Source organism: Anabrus simplex, chromosome 6 (genome assembly GCF_040414725.1).
Source record: "Anabrus simplex isolate iqAnaSimp1 chromosome 6, ASM4041472v1, whole genome shotgun sequence".
Lineage (NCBI taxonomy): Eukaryota > Metazoa > Arthropoda > Insecta > Orthoptera > Tettigoniidae > Anabrus > Anabrus simplex.
Genome location: NC_090270.1, coordinates 305,555,840 through 305,574,083, shown reverse-complemented (window position 1 = coordinate 305,574,083; position 18,244 = coordinate 305,555,840). Strand labels below are relative to the sequence as shown.

Below are 18,244 nucleotides of genomic sequence, written 5' to 3'. Positions count from 1 at the left end.
GAAATGGATTGTAATAGAAATGGAATATTATGAGAATAGTTAAGAAGATGTTAAAGGCAGATTGGCAAAATATCTCTATAGGTCGACGCCCCGAACAAACAGCATTTAAAAAACTGTATTTTTTGAGTGATGTATAATGAACAGGATGCTGAGAATAAGAGGCTCTGTTTTACAACGTAGAGGATTTCTTTTTTTTTGTGGCAGGGTGTATGTTGAGATGTAATATTTCTGAGACATGCTGGTAAGATGACGATGTGTGTCGGTGCGACGTAAATCAACTAGCAAAAAGAAGATGACGATGTCCTGTAAGCAATCCAGAACAGTTGACACATTTAAAGGTGGTCAAAACCAAGCGAGCGCGTTGTAACGCTATTTTAATCACAAGTTGATGTTCTCCCATGAGTACTATTTTATATAAGACCGTAGGTCTTGTCAATTCAGTCCAAGTGACGATTCTATGTGGTACCAGCAAAGAATATTTTGTGATAACCGACCTAACGAACAACGTACATTCTGACACACGGCCAAGGTAATTGTTGTATGAGATCATTTAGTGTAACCCCTTTGATTCTTGTTACTCCTTAGATTTGTTTTCGAGGGCTTTGAAATAAGCAAAGAAACGCACTTCAAGAGAGTGGATGGGGATCTTTTGTTGTTTGACCAAGATGAACAACGAATCGTTGTACAATGCTAAATCAAAATGTTGTTATTGTAAGCATTAAAGAGTGTTTAGTAGCGAGAATAAAGGTAGTTTTTTCCCACATTTGGCGACCGCGACAGGACAAGGCTTAAAATTGCAATGGATAAGGTAACGAAAGTTCGTGCGATTCATCGACGTGCATATACGCAGATTTACAATAAGATCGTCAACAACTTAGAGAGTGAAGAAACAGAACCTGTTGTCACTGAAGCGGACTTTAATTTACTGCAGGGGAAACATCAAGAACCTCGGACACTGGATCAGCAGATATTCGATTTGATGTTGGAGCAATATATGGATGAGGATGACCTAGAGGAAGAGGTTAGTGCCACTGATGATATCATTTGTAAATTTAATAACCTGCAGATTAAGGTAGCTGCTATGGTAAGAGAGAGAGAGAACAGCAGAATACTATCAGTGAAAGTGCCCCAAGTGTTGACTCATTTACTCAAAGAAAGTATAGTCTTCCACTTCTAGAACTTAAAAAAATCAGTGGCGAACCGAAGGACTGGTTACAATTTTGGGCCCAGTTTGGAAAAATGGATGAAGATACCAGTTTAGATCCATCGGATAAATTCCAGTATCTTATTCAAGCCACTACTGAAGGCTCTCGTGCCAGAGAAGTGGTCAGTAGTTATCCTGCTACTTCTGATAACTACTCTAAGGCTGTGGAAGCATTAAGGTCCCGTTTTGGGAGAGAGGATGTACTAGTTGAAGTATATGTTAGAGAGTTGCTTAGGCTAGTATTGCAAGCTAGTAACCCATCCTCTGGCATTACCTTATGCTCGTTATATGACCGGCTTGAAAGTTACTTAAGGGCTCTGGAAACTTTAAAGTTTACCATGGGTAGGTGTGAAGCAATGCTTTTTCCTCTCATGGAGTCTTGTTTGCCTAAAGAACTTCTACGAGCATGGCAACGATCTCTAGCTTCACATCAACGAGAGGCTAATACACAGAGTGAGGACCCCGGAAAGGCTCGGCTGAAACAACTCATGGACTTTTTAAGATCTGAGGTCGAAAGTAAACAGAGAATTTCTATGGCAATGGCTGGTTTCGGTCTCAGGGATGCGGATACATCTAGAGCGAAAGTCACAAAGCCTACAGCAAAAGGTGCAGTGAGGCAATCCACATTTGTTTCAAATGATATTCCCACTGCTGCAGGGCTGCTCACCGCCTCTAAAGAGGAGAGGAAATGCCTATTTTGTTCTTCTGGTCACAGTTCTCAAGATTGTATTAAAGCTCAGTACTTGTCTTTATTAGAAAGACGACAAGTAGTGGATAAAAATAGGGCATGTTTCTGCTGTCTGAAAGTTGGGCACCTAGCTAAGAGATGTAAAAATCAAGGCCCCGCACCGCTGGCTGCGCAGAAGCGTATGACGGGGGAAGTCATGTCCATGCGCGTACCGCCATGTTGCGGGCGCTCCTCAGCTTGACGAGATCGTATAGAATTCATGCATGAACTTTCGCACATATGAAAACACCCGCCCTAGTAAATTAATGACAGCCTATAGCGACTAACGTGTACACACGCAATAAATATACATATCAAGACTGCGGTACTATTAAAAGGTACTTCTGTGTAAAAAACCGAACAATCTACACAAATCCTTTGGATAGCCCATAGGTGGCGCACATAAAAAATTTAAAAAACCTGTAGGAGACTGAATAAGACTGAAAAATACGCTACTACAAAAATAAATATATAAATAAACACATATTTGAATTTCAGTCCCCGAAAACAGAAAAAACAGCATACAGGCCTACGGGTACCTCATAAATGATAATGTCGCTCATTTTGATATAAGGGTAATGTTGTAACTGTTTTGTTTGAATATTAGGAACAGATACATGTAATTGAAACCTAGGCTCTACACTTTTGATTTATTGAAAATACGAAGTCATGTTCAAATGACAGCAGTTTACAAGTTAAGTACGATTACATATCGTGAGGTAAAAATTGCCTGTCTCTTAACAGACTGGAGGGCACATAAATATTTCCGATAGCAATAATCTTCAATATCAGCAAAAAGGAAATCTGTGAAATAAAATCTTTCTATGACAGGCAATTAGCTTATGATTCCTCTTTTATAAGTCATTACAGCAAGTTTTACTCAATTCTCTGAACATTTTGTTTAAAAAGTGTACATGACTGCAGAAATATTTCTAAAACGATCAGATACATTTCTTGTCATTTTATGAATATGAAATGCCGGCTCCGCTGTGTAGGGGTAGCGTGTCTACCTCTTACCCTGTGGCCCGGGATTCAATCCCCGGTCAGGTCAGAGATTTTTACATGGACCTGAGAGCTGGTTCGAATTCCACTCAGTCTACGTGATTACAATTGCGGAACTATCTGACGGTGAGATAACAGCCGAGAGGATTCATCATACTGACCACACGACACCTCGTGCAGGCCTTCAGGCTTCGTAGGCCATGGGGTTTGGTTTGGATATGAAATAACGTAATTGGATTAGTAGAAGTTAAATTGTCATTTCTATGTTATTTGCACTTAGGTAAATGCTGCCTGACATTCCTTACACTGGCGCTAGTCTGCCTCTATTGTGTATGTCTTAACATTAAATAAATGTCTAGGGTTAGTCTAAGTTTCTCTGAGTCGTTTAGGCTTAAGTAAGAAAGTTATAATTTAAGATGTGAAACCCTCCTCATAATATTATCTTTTTAAATACCCGCGTTACTGTTTTTACAAACTCAATCTGAATTAACATTATCTGAGCACAAATAAATATTGAAAGTGCACTCTAATTTTTCTCGAAGATGGGCACCATGATTTACACCAGAAAAAAATGAAGTTGAATGTAAAACACTTGCATGAAGATTAATATCATAGTTAAACAGTTGTTTTGATTAGCGTTTTATAATACAGACTAGGATTGACAAGTTTATAATGAGCTTTATTTAGACTTTATATTGTCATTCCATTCCTGACCCGGTCGAATGACTGGAAACAGGCTGTGGATTTTCATTTTTAGTTTCATTGTCAAATTTTTGTGGAATAGTGTATTAACAATTGTATTCTTTTATTATAAAGCAAGTCAGATAATTTGAAGCAGTACTTTACCCTAATATTAAAAGCGTTATATCAAGCTTTATCATTCATGTCTTACGGATTCTAGGCCCAAGTTTATCAAATTTGTAATAACGGTGGGTCTACACAGTCTGTATGAAAATCACGTAGTCTTTTCCAGAACAGCTGTTTAGTTCTAAGCAATTATCCCCGATGAATTGGAAAAGGGCAAACAAGAAGAAGCCTAAAAATTCTAAATTTCGTGTCCTTCTGCTCTCTGAATCATCCACCCTATAACCTGTTTAGTTCTCGATTATGGTAATTGAAAGTTATTTTATAACAGTTCAATTTCTACTCGCATGCGGAAAGAAATACCAGATACATTCTGATAACAATCTGTACAAATTAAGGCTGCACACGAATTTACATTCGTGAATACCTTTCTATTCCACACGTAAGGCCTAACTTTATGCCTAATATTGCCGATCAATTTAACTACCGTAATGTATCAGCTCCCACATTTCTTGAAAATATTTGACAATATATTATCACTCCGTCACATATAATACTACAACAGATCCAAAACATGCAACGGACTGTAAACATTATCACGTGCTACCCATGCATTCGAAGCTGAAGCGCCTGCAACATGGCGATGCGCGAACGTGTTCAATATTCCACATAGCTTCAGCGCGCTCTGTGAGTCTAGATAAGTAATATTAAAGTCTTCGGTAAAATTCGTCCCAAATGTGTCATTTGTGGAAAGGGGCATTTTGCATTAATGTGTGGACAGATTCAGAAAGAGCGATGTGACAAAGGGGATGAAGTTGCTCGGCCAGTGATCCAAAATAATAATAATAATAATAATAATAATAATAATAATAATAATAATAATAATAATAATAATAATAATAAAGACGAGGCCCTCGCAGCTGTAGCAAATCATTGCAATGATCTAATGCAAACACTTGTAGTTTATGTCAGAAGTACCGGTAATGATCGAATGCGTAAGGTGAGACTTTTGATCGACTCAGCATCTCATCGCTCATATATATTGGTCAGAACTGCTGCTGAAATAGGGTATGTTCCACGCTCTCAGGAACTAATTCAGCATTCACTGTTTGGAGGAGCTACCACGGAAGCGTGCAACACAATGTTTTCACACTTTACCTTTCTAAATTGGACAAATCATACCATTGCCATTTTGACGTGCTTGGACAACGGAAGATCTACGGACAAATTGCTCCTATTTTAGATGGCCCTTGGGTACAGGAACTTGCTTCGCAAAATATAGAATTAAGTGATGTTGGCTCTTCGGCAGATATTGAGATTTTAGTTGGAGCTGATTTTGCTGGCAAACTTTGGACTGGTAGATGGGTACAATTGAGTTCAGGACTAGTAGCAATGGAGACAATTCTTGGCTGGACATTGACAGGGAAAATTCCTGACATCACACCCAGCAATGAGAATCTAGCCATGGTGGTATCTAGCATGTTAACCAAAGAAGTCACCATCACAGATTTATGGACTCTAGATACTTTAGGGATTAGTGATCCATCTGAGAAACTCAGCAGATCTGAGATTGAGTCTACCACACAGCAACATTTCCTTGATACAGTATCAGTCAATAAAGAAGAGCGTTTTGAAGTTCACCTCCCATGGGTTGAGAACCATCCTCCACTGCCTGATAATTACCAATTATCACTGAAGGGACTGATGTCTACTGTTAAGAGATTGAAGACTGAAGGTTACTATGATGCTTATCAGGAAGTACTAATGATTGGCTGAGGGAAGGGGTGATAGAAGAGGTGCCTCCTCAGGAAATGGATGTTCATTGCCGCTATTTGCCTCATAATCACGTTGTGAAACCTGGATCAACAACACCAGTGCGCCTCGTGTTCGATGCCTCGTCTAAAGAAAATAAATAACCCAGCCTCAATCAATGTCTTGAGAAAGGCTCTAATTTAATTGAGAAAATACCTGCTGTGTTGGCACGTTTCCGACTGGAGAAGGTGGGAGTTGTTGGAGATATAAGAAGAGCTATTCTCCAGATCAGCATTCGCGAGAGAGACAGAATTTTTTTGAGATTCTTGTGGTTAGACAGAAATGGAAGTCTCAAGACATACAGACATTATCGTGTTTTACTTGGAGTGTCTCCAAGTCCTTTTCTATTAGAATAATGCATCAAACTTCACCTTGAAAATACATTAGTACTGTGTGAGGAAGGGAAGTCACCATGGCCCAAGTCATTTATGGAGCTTCTTACCCATAGCTTCTATGTTGATAATTGCCTTGGCAGTTTGGACGATGAAGAACAAGCTAAACAGTTTATTGATGTAGCTTTAGGTGTCATGAGGGAACGGCAATTTTGTCTTCGAGGGTGGGAGTTGACCGGAAGTAATGACGTTTCCGGACCTACCAATGTGTTAGGACTCTTATGGAACAAGTCCAACGATTCCTTAGCAATCAACATAGATAACCTTCTTTCGATTAGCTTCGAGAAAATAACAAAGAAAGTTATTTTGAGTGCTGCCCATAGAATTTTTGATCCGGTGGGTGTCACGTGTAGTGTAGCATTAATACCAAAATTGTTGCTTCAACAGACTTGGAGGGAAGGTTTGACATGGGATGAAGGAAGAAATCGAAATGAAATTTCTTAGTTGGCTTGAAGAAGTTCCTCTTTTATCTCAAGTTAAGATTCCTCGTTGGTTGTCTAACTGCAACAGCCCATACGACGCCTGGACACTTCACACATTTTTTCAGATGCCTGTCAGACATCATATGCTGCGGCTGTATTCCTAGGTGTTGAGCAAGGGGGTGAAGTGAGTGTTCACTTGGTGGCTGCCAAGTCAAGAGTTGCACCAACTGGAAAATCAGGCAAGGGATTGACCATTCCCAGGTTGGAACTTTTAGCAGCTTCAAAAGCAACGAGATTATATGCATCGATTGTAAAGGATTATTGTATTCCCGATATTAAGGCAATTTTTTGGACAGATGCTTCAACTGTTCTCGCTTGGATTGAGCGAAGTGAAGCATGGGATGCATTCGTCATGAACCGAATTCAAGAGATACGAGAACTGTCGGTTGTGAATGGCGACATGTTCCTGGAAAAGAAAATCCCATCAGATTTTCCATCACGCGGATGTTCTGTGAAGAAGTTGATACAATGCCGTTGGTGGGAGGGTCCTGGTTGGTTGAAAGAAAATCCAGACTGCTGGCCACAAACTGACTTTTCTTATAATGAGGAAGAGATAAATTCGGAGAGAAGGAAGAATGTCGTGTCATTGATATCAAGTAATTCAGAAGACGTCAGTAAAGATTGGTATTACCGACACTTTTCTCAGTACAAGAAAATTGTAAGGATGGTAGGCTGGATGTTGCCCTTTCTGACCAACTGTCGCATCAGCAAAGCTCAACGCATACATCGTGACCTGACAAGTGAGGAATTTGTCACGGCAGAAAGGAAGATTTTACGGTGGGCGCAGGAGGAAGTGTTCATAGATGTTTTTAATTCCAAACTAAAGAGCTTACTTCCATTTGTTGACGAACAGGGATTGATTCGTTTGATGACCAAGATATCTAACCGGGATGATGTCAGGGACTTTTGTCATCCCATTGTGCTCCCAAAGGCTGATCACCCAGTCGTTCAGTGACTGATTATGGACGCCCATCTTAGCAACTGTCATGCTGGTACGCAGATGCTTTTGTTAATTCTGAGACAACAGTATTGGATTCTAGGAGGTAGACAAACAATTAGAACTGTTATTAACTCCTGCGTGATTTGTAAACGTCACAGTTCAAAGAGGTTGGCAGCTCATCCTTCACCATTACCTGAGAGTAGAGTGCGTGACGCAAGAATTTTTGAAGTTACTGGAGTTGATTTTGCTGGTCCTCTCTACATCAAAGCCGATGATGGAACATCGAAGAAGACATGGGTTTGCTTGCGGAGTTTACCGTGCAGTTCGATTGGAACTGGTATCTTCGTTATCCACAGACAGCTTTCTACAAGCTTTCAGACGTTTCTGCAGCAAACAAGGAAGACCTGTCATTGTCTACAGTGACCAGGGAACAAATTTTGTTGGGTTTAAGAACTCCTGTCACAAACTGGACTGGAATGCAATCTCACAATACAGTTCAGCGCAGAAGACAGATTGGTGTTTTAATCCTCCAGCTTCGCCATGGTGGGAACGACTAGTATGAATGCTCAAAACTCTTCTCCGTCGAGTGCTTGGTCGATCATCTGTCAACTATGAAGAGATGCATACAATCCTCTGTGACTGCGAAACCGTCATAAATTCTCGGCCATTAACCTATTTGTCTGACAACCCATCAGATCTGGCTGCTCTAACTCCAAACATGTTTCTACACGACATAGAAGAAGTAGGAGTACCTGAGTATGACCTTCTTCGAGCAACTGATCTTCAGAAAAGGCTGCAGTATCGCCACCAGCTGAAAAAGAACCTTAGAGAAAGATTTCGTACTGTGTACTTAGGTCAGTTGAAGTTATTTGCCAGCAAGAATAAGCCACATGATCTCAAACTGGGAGAGATTGTTTTGGTTGACAATGGCACTAGAATAATGGATTGGCCATTGGGACGAGTTGTTGAGCTTGTTAAAGGAAAGGATGGCAATGTTAGTTTAGTTCGCGTCGTCGCTGCTTCAGGCGAGCTTATAAGGCCAGTTCAAAGAATATACCCACTAGAACTCGAGTTTCAACCACCTGAGGATACCCACGAAATCCGAAACCACCTAAGGAAAGACATTGCTCGAAGTGAAGAAAATATTAAGGATAATCACAAGGCCGGAGCATGTGACTCTTCTACTCCTCCTGAAGATGGTCCTCAAGTTTCAAAGCAGGCAGTGAAAATAACTCGTCTAGGACGATTGATTCACATGCCAAAAAAGTTTTGTGATGTGTGTCGATTAACATATTTCTTTGTGTTTATGTTATTGAATTTTATCATTTTGTAATTGTTTCAGGACTATATTTTATGAAAGTGGTAAAGTGTAAGTCAATTCATGTTAACATTCATTTGACTTAGGTGGGAGGATGTTGTGTGAGATCATTTAGTGTAACCTCTTTGATTCGTGTTACTCCTTAGATTTGTTTTCGAGGGCTTTGAAATAAGCAAAGAAACGCACTTCAAGAGAGTAGATGGGGATCTTTTGTTGTTTTACCAAGATGAACTACGAATCCTTGTACAATGCTAAATCAAAATGTTGTTATTGTAAGCATTAAAGAGTGTTTAGTAGCGAGAATAAAGGTAGTTTTTCCCAGAGTAATATTTGATTATTGTAAATCGTATTCTATACTGTATTTTTACGAGATGAAATTATCGCTGACTAGAAACATTGCGGGTGTGGAAAATGAATTTTATTAGGATGAGCGTTTAGCTTGAGGAGATGATGAAAAGTTACTTCACTGGATAGTTTACGGTGATGTTTGGAACGTTGAGATGATAGGCCATTTGGAGCCTCACACTTGAGTTATGCCGTGGATATCGTGATGGTAGTGATTACTGTTTCCCGTCATGTTAGGTAAAATCAAACGAGTGTTGAGTTTTTTTTATGTATCGAACTTCACTGCATGTGTTGAGATTGTAATGAGGAATAGATTAAACTATTCGGACATATTGTTTAATTTCGATTTCACGACTTATTGTAAGAAATGGACACAGTTATATTTCCATGTTCGAGTTCATTCTGTGGCTAACTTCACTTCATTGTGTTAAGGGCCCCATACACGCGCAGACTTCTGGAATACTTACCTGCACAGACTTGCCTCCAGGAGGTAAGTCGGAAGTATGCAGTTGCCCACACACGCTCAGACTAAATTACTATTTACCGAGGAAGTTGAATACGTCACGCTCAGCTGTTTTCTGTTTAAGATTATGCGCTTCGGATGGTTGAAAAATGTAGACGTATCGAAATTAATTAGATAGTCGGTATGGAAGATGAATTGTTATTTGGACACAATTTAGCGCTCTGCACGAAAAAGACGCGCAAAAATAACTTTCAGTTTTCATATTTGTAGGTTACCACATTTACATTTTCTGCCGCAACTCTGAGATGGCGCTTTCGCCGCAAAGTCTCCGGCTGAATTCAAGCAGCGCCAGAATGTCAGAGACTTGCCTGCAGACTTTTTGTCGGCAGACTTATCGGCCATACACACAGAGACATGTCTGAAGAGACTGGTTTGTGCAGACTTGCCTCCGACTAAGTCTGCGCGTGTATGGGGCCCTTTAGATTTTCAACGACGATTAGATTTAAATATCCGGGATTGTGATTAAAGTTTCGATTCATCGATGTATCGATACTCAACGTTGGCTCAACGATATATTTAGGATGCTGCGTTTATTATATAATTTAAAGATCAGTATTTCGTGTTTATTATCCTCTCTAACTCCTACTCTTGTGAACAGCATAAATCAGTTTCTTGATGATGCACATATTATATTATAATCCTCTGACAGTCTCTTTATGCTCACTCTTCCATTGCAAAATGTTTATCATATTTTTGGTAGGATATAAATCTCTTTACCCTCTGTCTATATGTCATCATCGTTTCTTGTGTGACTCCTATGATATGTTTTTTCTATCAGTTACATTTTAAAGTACAATACGAGTGATACATGTGTCAGTGTTAAAGTAATTAATGTTTTCGTGACTGGACGATAGCACATGAGTACAACCACACCTTTCAAGAAGAAGAAGAAAGATCAGTAGACACCGTGTAGGCTCAACGACAGGACTAGGGCGTCGTCTGTGTATAGTCAGTTATAGATTAGTCAGTTTTGCGAATCGACTTGAAAGATGTTAGTGTTTGCAGTAGTGAATACGAATGTGAAGCTATTAGCAGGTACTACTCAGCCCATGTTTCGGCATAATTCCTACTAGCCAGAAGGTGCTCCCATAATAGCGTTGCCCCCGTAGTGGCATGAATGTAAAGGTTGTCCCACGTGGAAATTTAGCTAATAGAGACTGATCATTATTCCTTAGCCGCGCGTGATCAAGTTCGATGAACTTTCGTTTTCTACTTTACTTTTCTTTACTTTTAGATTTCTTGTTCGGATGTCCGGTATCTTATGATAATGCCATGTGTTGACACTTAGTTGATTTATGTAGGATTTACACTACGAATGCGGTTTCGATTCGTCAGCTGTTAATATACATTTTATTTTCATTTTTCGGTATTTACTTTAATTTAGGTGAAACTTTGATCTACAGATCACCTGTAGTTTAGTTCAATGGGACAAGTGTATGTAGGCAGATTTGTAATGGTAGTCGTAGTTATAGAAAATTGGAGAAATTTCCTTTTATTTCTTTGGATTGTAGAATTGTATGTTAACAAACTTAACTACATAACTTAATTGTTTTATAACCTGAAAGTTGGTTTAGTAAGAACATTTTCAAGTGACTTATCACTTTTCTTTAACTCTAGTGTTTGGCATTTCTTCTAAATGCATAATGAATTAATGTTTCCTGCATTTCGCAGTTTTGTTCTTTAAAGACGTCGTAACGTAAGATCCCCTTGGATCCAGTGTTGTTTACAATCCACGATTGTTTTTTCCCTCGGACTCAGCCAGGGATCCTACCTCTACTGCCTCAAGTGCAGTATCCTGAAGCCTGAGACTTCAGGTCGGGGGATGAAACTGGGAAGGAGGACCAGTGCCTCTCCCAGGCGGCTTCACCTGCTATGCTGAACAGGTGCCTTGTGAGGGGTATGGGGAGATCGCAAGAGATAGACAATGATGAGGGAAAAGTTGGCCGTGGTCTTAAGTTAGGTACCATTCCGGCATTTGCCCGCATGGGAAGTGCGAAACCACGGAAAACCACTTCGAGGATGGCTGAGGTGGTAATTAACCCCCTCAGTTGACCTCCCGAGGCTGAGTGGACCCCATTCCAGCCCTCGTACTACTTTTCAATCTACGTGGCAGAGCGGGGAATCGAGCCCGGGCCTCCGGGGATGGCAGCCAATCACACTAACCACTACACCACAGAAACGGACGACATCGTACTAATGTTATTGGCTTAACGTCCCACTAACCTCTTTTACGGTTTTTGGTGACACCGAGGTACCGGAATTTAGTCCTACAGGAGCTATTTTACGCGCCAATAAATCTACCGACACGAGGTTGACGTATGGTAGCACCTTCAAATACCACCAGACTGAACCAGGATCGAACCTCCCAAGTTGGTGTCAGAAGTCGAGCGCCCCAACCGCCTGAGCCACTCAGCCCGGCTTACGAATACTCATCTTATAAATTTCTATCTGGACATCATTCTCTTGCCTTATCCGAATACCGTTGAGTGCTATTACGTACTGATACATCGTATTTGCGGTCTTAACTTAGTATCTTACAGTTACATGTATAGCATCCTTACTCGTAGTCAAAGGAAGTGATCAAAGAGTCCATTATTTTCTTGTTTGCGGACCCATGTTTACTAAACCTTTCTTGCTTCTGGTATCGTGTACTTACAGCCGTTTCAATTTTCGCCATCAATTATGACACAGTCTGTATATACTGCCGACAATTTTCTTTCTCATTGTCTAAATTAAAGCTTGCCTGACAACCCGGGATTCGAAAGGCAGAGCACTTGCGCTGCAGATCATCAGACTATCTCACTTTCATCAGAAAATGAAAAGCTGTCTTATCCATAATCAGTAAACACGGCACGTAATTTGCCGATACAGACTGCCAGAAATGTGCAAGTCATGAATCTGATATGTTGTGGCCTTCAATCTTCCCAGAGACATTAAGTAGGATCCTGAGCTCAAGTGTTGTCAGTGTTGAACTTGGTCTCGTTCGTGGCAACATCGAGGTAAGAAGCACTACAACACAATATTCAGTGAGGTTAAACAGTGTTATGTATTCCAGGACAAACATGTATTCTCCCGTTTATTTTTTATATTAGTAATTGTTTTATGATTTTTACTTTTCTTTCTCACATACTGTTGATCATAGAAACAATTTTGGTCTTTCCCGGTATGTTCACTTTTTTGTTTAATAATTTAATAATTGTACGTAATTATTTCTCTATTTTTATTTTCACTTTGGATCCACTATCAAGATATGTAAATCTGTCTTCCTGCAGACTCTCAACAGATGTGCCTCTTCTATTCTTTCCTCACACAGCGAACAATGTTTTTCGTTATCTTTCTCTCCTTGGCCATTATTTTCTTTTAGATACAGGTACTTTGTCTGGCGTATCCATAAACCAATATCCGAACAATTTCGTATTCGAGATTCGAGTATGCATAAATAAATAAATAAATAAATAAATAAATAAATAAATAAATAAATAAATAAATAAATAAATAAATAAAAACACGACTTTTCACGGCTTTTTTCCCAATTTAGTGGGGTCAACACTTGGTATGGAATGGTCCACTTTCATTGCACGATATTATTGATGTTTCTGTCTGGCTCCATGGCTAAGTGGTTAGCGTGCTGGCCTTTGGTCACAGGGGTCCCGGGTTCGATTCCCGGCAGGGTCGGGAATTTTAACCATAATTGGTTAATTTCGCTGACACGGGGGCTGGGTGTATGTGTCGTCTTCATCATCATTTCATCCTCATCATGACGCGCAGGTCGCCTACGGGTGTCAAATCAAAAGACCTGCACCTGGCGAACCGAACATGTCCTCGGACACTCCCGGCACTAAAAGCCATATGCCATTTCATTTCATTGATGTTTCTGTGGTTATTGATAGTGTGGTGTGTGTATGTAGATAAAAAGACGTTTAGAGCCATAGAAGACCAGCCATTGGGGAGAGAGTTATTATTATTATTATTATTATTATTATTATTATTATTATTATTAATATTTTCCGGTTCCTTGCTGAATGGTCAACGTACTGGCCTTCGTTTTAGAGAGCCATTGGTTTGACTTCCGACCGGTTTCAGGGTTTTTACTCGTTTGGTTAATTCATCTCTCTCGGGGACTGTTCCTGTTCGCGTTTGTGTACATCTCAATAAACATCTGTGTATCCGCATACAATACACCACACGATCAATAACCACAGAATCACTCAACAGTAAATGCATAGCTCCACACAGGGAAGGGCATTGGGCACTAAAACTGCGCCATTCCATATCAAGTGCCGATCCCACTAAATTGGAGAAAAAACTATGATGATGATGATGATGATGATGATGATTATTATTATTATTATTATTATTATTATTCATAACAAAGAGCCTCCGTGGCTCAGACGGCAGCGCGTCGGCCTCTCACCGCTGGCTACCGTGGTTCAAATCCCGGTCACTCCATGTGAGATTTGTGCTGGACAAAGCGGAGGCGGGACAGGTTTTTCTCCGGGTACTCCGGTTTTCCCTGTCATCTTTCATTCCAGCAACACTCTCCATTCTCATTTCATTGCATCTATCATTCATTAATAAATCACTTTGGGAGTGGCGACCCCATCGTACTAACAGCCTATATCTGCTTCATTCATTACATCCCTGACCCGGTCAATGACTGGAAAACAGGTTGTAGGTTTTCATTTTCATTATTCATAACAAAAATACAAGAAATACAAAGTGCTTTTATCGCGTGTTCTAGGCAGAACCCAATTATTGTAATTTTAAATATCAATACTCTTTGAACACATCCATCATGTAAAACATTTAACGCAATTTTAACAGATTCCTCATAGTCTACTGTATATCATAATATTCATCTTGCCCTGCACTATCCTGGTTCATTTTTCTGTAAATCATTCATATTCAATTCACAATGTCTTTCTTTCTTTCTTTCTTTCTTTCTAATCCGTTTACCCTCCACGGTTGCTTTTTCCCACCTCTACCGTCCCAAGGGCAGCGTCCTGGAGCGTGAGACTTTGAGTCGGGGGTATTAAACTGGGGTGGAGGACCAGTACTTCACCCAGGTGGCCTCACGTGCTGCCTTATGAGGGGATGGGAAGATTGGAATGGAAATACAAGGAAGAGGGAAGGAAGCAGCCGTGGCCTTAAGTTAGGAACCACGCAAAACCACTTCCAGGATGGCTGGGGTGGTAATCGAATCCCCCCCCCCTCTAGGCAGTTGACATCCAGAGGTTGAGTGGACCCCGTTCCAGGACTCTTACCACTTTTCAAATTTCGCGGCAGAGCCGGGAATCGAACCCGGGCTTCCGGGGGGGACAGCTAATCAGACTAACCACTAGATCACAGAGGCGGCCATTATATAATAATAATAATAATAATAATAATAATAATAATAATAATAATAATAATAATAATAATAATAATAATAATAATATATTTTTGTAGAAGGGAATGGACCACTAAGGATCACGCCACAACTTCATTTCTTTCTCTTCGTGCGGAGTTTTCTCTGTGTCCAATACTCCTTCATACGTTCGCTGGCCTGCTTCCGTTGTTCATCTGTCCAGGCTCTTCCGGTCTTCCTAGTTCTTCCTGCGGCTTGAACACTTTCCAGATTCTTCATTGCGTTCCTAAACGTATTCCTTTCTAATAGCTGGACTTCCTTCTTCGTTTCCTTAATGCATGCTGTAGTGGTCTTTTTTCTCCAGAAGTGTGATAGGACGTATCGTTTGCGAGTGATAGTGAATTGGTACTTATAAGAGCAATATTTCACAATACAGACTGTATTAGTTGTGAAGAGTGTAAGAAGCAAACGCTGATCAATGGACGTTAAGATGAGTCTGTGTGAAATGTTTAGTGTCGTTAAGAATCACGAACTACGGTTGCATGAAGGTACTTAACCTAAACGAATAAGAATTAGGTTCGAAGCTTAGACAACATCGAAACGTAATAAGTAGTTCACAAGATCACCGCTAAAGGCGTATTGGAACAATAATTTTGTGGTACTATCACTTGAGTTGTGAGGAAACAACACTAGAGCGCAGTAAAGGCCTGTTTTCACATGTAGGACTGTGCTGCGACTGTGCTTCGACCGTGCTGTGTCGTCCGCAATCGCCAAACAGTATAAACCATTCCATTTGCATTGAACAGCAGTTGAGTATTTTCACATGCAGGACTGTGTCCCTACCGTGTTGGTACCGTGCTGTCATGGATCGACAAGCAGAGCGATTACGGCCCACACAGTCGTCGCCTGGTCTCAGCACAGTACCACATGTGAAAATTAGAAACGGTCGCCCTAGTGTCGCCAAGCCGGACTTCCGTCTTATTTCGGTGGTAATCGGAAGCACTCGGTCGTACGTGATCCAATGACCAACGAGCACAGAATAACATAGAGTACTGTGTTCGTTGGTTTAGATACATTGTGTGATAGTTTGCAGTAGTAGGTGTGGCGCAGTTGTCTTCCTTAAAGATGGACGAACAAGTGATAAATTTAGTTCAACATCATGAATGCCTTTATACTTATTCTTCTTTTGTTGTAAAACAATGTACGCTGCGCAGGCAATAACTACGTCTTCTTCGTTCGGATCCATGTCTCCAACCTGTGAGCACAAATGCAATGAACAAGGACCACATGACCACAGCACAGTCGCAGCACAGTCCTACATGTGAAAACAGGCCTTTATACACCTAGTGCTAATGTGGGTCGTTCGCGTAATGTTCTGGTGATAAATGGAAACATCTACTAACACAATCACGCGTGATCAAAATCAAATGGTTACTCCGAGCATCGAATCATCGAATAAACTGAAAGAAACAAACGATGTCTCGCGAGATACCGACCTAATTATCCTATCTACAGCTGTGGAACAAGGTGAGGGAGAGGGGGAAGATGACCCAAACATGGTCGAGACGGCAGAAGTACAAAACAAAGAGCTTATATTTGTAACATTAGTCAATGAGATTAAAGAATGCGACAAAGTAAAATGGATCCGAAGATTGCAGCAGATGATTGATGCACGGTTTAGCAGGATGCCCCGAGGATGGTGGCCGAAAATAACCAAAGAGTTTCAACAACGCTTTGACCAAGGAGCTCGTCAAATTGATGTCAGGAATTTATACAATCGATTCAGACACAAGAGTCAGAATATTAATGCATGTGAAACGGATAACCTCAAAGAAAATAATGCAATACAAATGCCATCTATGGTGAAGAACACAGACTTGTTCCTCGAAGTTAAACGAACGTTATTGACAAATATTGATGACTACTGTAAGAAGAAAGAGGCAAAAAGAAGAACTAAGAAATTATTTAGCCAGGAAATAAATCAAGAAATATTCGAAATGATGAATGTAATCATAAAATCGGAACGAGGAGAACAGCAAATAACCACGATCGCCGAAATTAATGATGTGTTGTATGCATGCCAACAGACGTACGAGATGGTGACAGCTAAAGAAAAGAAGGCATCTGTCTGGAAAAGCTCTATCCAAGCCAAGATCAACAAATTGAATAGAAAATTGGAAATAATTGATGCCCACCGCCCAAATGAAAGAGCAAGTAAAGAGTTGATTAGAATGTGTAGAGAAAATCGAATTCATTCAAACAAGAGTAGTGATATTCAGAAGATGCGTGATACGATTCTTGAGAAAATAGCTATTTACAAGAAGAAGATAGTGATAGCTGAAAATCGTATAGCATCTAGGAACACAAACCGAAAGTTTGAGTTTAATAGGAAGACCTTCTATCGTGACCTTGAAGGCGACAGATTTACAGTAAGTGAAGATATTAATCTTGAAGAAACCAAACGCTTTTGGACTACAATTTGGCAATACGATGAAAGACAAGATTATGAACAACTGATCCAAGAACTAAGTCCAGCGGAATTGGAGATAGATATGGATAGAAATAAGATAAAAGAGGTCATATCCAGGTGTATAAAGTACCTTGCGAACTGGAAAGCAACAGGACCTGATTTTGTATATAATTACTTTATTAAGAGGATGTATGCACTACATGAGAGGTTAGAACAACTAATCCACGAAATAATCCAAAACCCAGACTTGATCGATGAAGAGCTTTATGCTGGGATAACATATTTGATTCCAAAAGTCCCGAATGCAAACATACCGCAGCTCCTGAGGCCAATTACATGCCTTTCAAATTTATTGAAATTAATCAGCAAAGTGTTCACGGTAATAGTCAATGATTTCTGTGACGTGAACAATATTATCTCAAGTAATCAAATGGGAACACGCAACTGATGTCAAGGCGCTAAGGAGCAAGCACTTATAAGCAAAACCATAAACGAAGAGTACAATAATAAATTGTGTACTGCTTGGGTGGACATTCAGAAAGCATATGATTCGTTGTTACATGAATACCTAATTGAATGCCTACAGAAGATACATATGCCAGAAAACATAATTAAATTTGTCAATAGAACACTTGACAAACAGAGAACAACATTAATATGTGGAAATAAAGTGGTCGGTGACGTGAAAATAAATAGAGGAATATTACAAGGAGATGCTCTATCACCCAAGTTGTTCGTAATTGCTATGGAATCGTTAAGCAGAATTTTAAATAAGAACTGCGAGAAGATCCAAGCAGATGAACATGGAAGAATTGAGTGCAACCACCTCATTTTCATCGATGACATTAAATTCTTCGCCAAAGATGTGCAGACATTGA

General features: G+C 40.1%; 1 protein-coding gene across 3 annotated transcripts in view; it reads left to right on the top strand.

The window, feature by feature from the left end:
• LOC136876516 (cytochrome P450 6k1) overlaps positions 1–18,244 on the top strand; it is a 102,729-nt gene that overhangs the window by 39,865 nt on the left and 44,620 nt on the right. Inside the window, exon 1 of one of the 3 annotated variants that reach the window (XM_068228456.1) lies at positions 12,454–12,548. The exons of 1 other annotated variant lie outside the window; for it this stretch is intronic. The gene's annotated coding sequence lies outside the window, so the exon portion shown is untranslated. Of the gene's footprint in view, positions 1–12,453; positions 12,549–18,244 lie in introns of those variants that run through there. One more of the 3 variants, XM_068228457.1, reaches the window with a different exon arrangement.